At 45.4% G+C, this 3,278-nt stretch overlaps 1 pseudogene; it reads right to left on the reverse strand.

Moving 5' to 3' along the window:
- Positions 1–588: 588 nt before the first annotated feature.
- Positions 589–884, reverse strand: LOC113563182 (annotated as a pseudogene).
- Between the last annotated feature and the right edge of the window lie 2,394 nt (positions 885–3,278).

Here is a 3,278-nt window from a genome sequence, read left to right on the forward strand (position 1 = left end):
TCGTCCGGAAAGTTCGTGCCGATTTTGAAGGAAAATTCAAAGGCAACATTTTTTTATGTCGATAAATATTTATTGACTTATGTATGCACCGTTTTGTTTCACAACCTTTGTCCATCTTTCACGCAACTGGAAGATTCCATTCTCCCAGAACTTCTTAGGTTTCTCGGCGAAAAACTCCTCAAGGTGGTTTTTTATGTCGATCAAAGAGTTGAAGTTCTTGCCGCTAAGAGAATTTTGCAAAGACCTAAATAAGTGAAAGTCTGAAGGTGCAATGTCTGGTGAATACGGTGAGTGAGGTAGCACATCCCAGCCAAACTCCAACAATTTTTGTCGGGTAGTCAAAGAAACATGAGGTCTGGCATTGTCCTGATGGAACACGACGCCCTTCCTATTGGCTAATTCTGGACGTTTTTCCTGAATCGCTGTCTTTAATTCGTCCGGTTGCGAGCAGTACTTATCTGCATTTATCGTTTGGTTGTGTGGTAGGAGCTCATAATATAGGATTCCTTTCCAATCCCACCAGACACAGAGCATGACTTTTTTTGGATGAAGGTCGGCTTTCGGAGTGGTTAATGCCGGTTCATTTCGCTTACCCCAGGATCTTTTTCGTTCTACATTGTTGTAAATGATCCATTTTTCGTCACCCGTCACTAATTGCTTCAAAAATGGTACGTTTTCGTTGCGCTTGTACAGCGAGTCGCAGATGGAAATGCGATCCATTAAATTTTTTCGGCCAAATTATGCGGAACCCATACATCATAGCGACTTACGTAACCAAGCTTCACTACATGATCGTGGACAGTGGTTTTCGATATTTTCAGTATCTCTGCTAATTCACGTGTCGTGTAGCGCGGGTTATTCTCGATCAGTGTCTTGATTTGGTCATCATCAGTAGTAGAGGGTCTGCCCGAGCGTTCTTGGTCTTTAAGGTTAAAATCACCAGCTCTAAACTTAGCGAACCACTTACGTACGGTTCTTTCAGCTAAAGCGCCTTCTCCGTAAACAGAACATATCGAATTTGTTGCTTGTGAGGCATTTTTGCCTTTCCGGTAATAGAAAAGCATCAAGTGTCTAAAATGTTCTTTGTTTTCTTCCATCTTCAAAAGAGTACAAAACTGACACGAATCAATTTATCTGAAACAACTTTTTTCCTAAAGATGCGTTGAAATGTCACCTTTAAGCATATGTATATAAATCGCATGTTTTCAATAACATTGATATATTCAGACACGTTCCAACGCCATCTATTAAAAATCGGCACGAACTTTCCGGACGACTCAATACAAAGCGGACTTGAGCGAGTCGTGGATGAAATTATTCGGATGGAGATCCATGCAGATGCTGCAGAATCTCGGACGCTGTTCGTTGAACCGTTGCGAAAGATATTTGCGATCAAGAGCAGGGTGAGGGCAGGATCGCTCGAAACCTCCGTGGATTTCAGCAGAAATGTAACACGTAATGATAGTGATCGCATGATTGCAAGGTTAATGTTTTGTTGCACGCATCGAGCGAGCAGCCGCGGGCGGACGTTCGCCGAGGATAGGGACCACACCGATACGATTCTGTCCCTCTGGGCTTCCGTATTTGCGAAACTTTAAAGTCGCTCGCGTCGGCCAGTCGGAGCAGTTGTGCGGCGGGCAGGCTCGTCTCTCTTTGAACTTTTCCTCTCGGCTTTCCGCCCGCTCGGAAACGAGAGAAAAAACCGGAAGGACCCGAATTCCAGGTACGGCGTGCGTTTCTCGGAAGATCGGAGCACCGGCTGAGTCGCAGCGTGCAGGCCGAAGCGGAATCCGTCTGTACATGCAGGCACTCTTTCTCTCTTGGCCTGGTGTGGAAAACATAATACCTGCTGAACACATTAGCGGAACACCGGCTTGAAACGCACGGCACGGCTCGCCACATTGTCGGCCGCTAAGACATTCGTCCAAGTCTTTCAGGCGGAACGCGTGCGTGCGGGGACGAGCTGCGAGGGGACGTACCTAATTACTCCCGGAGAGACGGAGGATAACGTTGTTGCGTGGTGCATGATGAACGTGGCAGCTCGCATACTTTATCGCGCGCCGTTTCCCGGGGAACGCACGTATTTCTGTTGCCTGCGTGCCTTGGAAGCCGCCCGGCGGCTCGCCGCGATTTTGCGCCGCTCCTTTTGTGGAAGGGAGTCTTATTGGGAAGCGCAGATTGTTCAGCAGAATTTTATACTGCCTCCAAGGTTCCCGATCCACGTTAATTTCTAACATGGCATTGATCGCGGTGCCGCGCTGCGCCGTTATTCTTTACGTAAGATTCTCATCGACCGCACCGTGCGAAACGCAAAAATATATCAGGAGTGTGAATTAGTTTTGAGGGTTTTGCAACAGATGGCTGTAGTGTCAGTTTGTTTCCGATAACTGTTCTTTTTTACAGTGTTGACATTATCCATGACATTTAGTAGCATTATAGCAATAGATGCAATGACAGTCGTGTTTATATCATCGTAAAAATGCAACTTCCGAAAGCTCTTCAGCATTTTCGACATGCGTTGCTTTTGTTTTTTAATCAAAAGAAAACTGCGGCTGACGGTTATAGAATTCTTGTGGAAACTTACGGTGATTCTGCCCCATCAATTAAGACGTGTGAAGGACAAAGAACGCTCGGGACAACCAAGAAAGCTTGAAAATGCAGATTTGCAAGCATTATTGGACGAAAATCCAACACGATCCACTTCAGAACTTGTCAGAGCATTAAATGTTGATCGTACAACAGTTGCCAAACATTTACATGAAATGGGAAAAATTCAGAAAGAAGGGAAATGGGTTCGACATCAATTATCGGAAAGTGCCATTTGAACATTTGCATTTCGTTGATCGCCAGGCAAAAAAAGAAGAGTCTTTTGTCTCGGATTGTTACTGGGGATGAAAAGTGGATCTATTTTGATAATCCGAAACGCAGAAAATCATGGGTGGATCCAGGCGAACCATCAACATCCACTCCGAGACGCAATATTCACGGTTCAAAAGTAATGCTCTGTATTTGGTGGGATAGTGTACTATGAGCTGTTAAATTCGCATGAGACTGTCACGGCTGATGGTTATCGACACCAATTGTACAAGTTGAAGCAAGCATTGGACCAAAAACGACCACCAATTGCGAGTAAACGACGGAAAGTGATTCTTCTTCGTGACAACGCTCGACCTCACGTTGCGTTGTCAGTGAAACAAACACTATTAGAGCTTGAATGGGAAGTCTTACCGCGCCCCGCGTATTCTCCGGACGTTGCTCCATGCGATTAATATTTGTTC

This window comes from Ooceraea biroi, chromosome 13, assembly GCF_003672135.1.
Source record: "Ooceraea biroi isolate clonal line C1 chromosome 13, Obir_v5.4, whole genome shotgun sequence".
NCBI classification, from domain to species: Eukaryota; Metazoa; Arthropoda; class Insecta; order Hymenoptera; family Formicidae; genus Ooceraea; species Ooceraea biroi.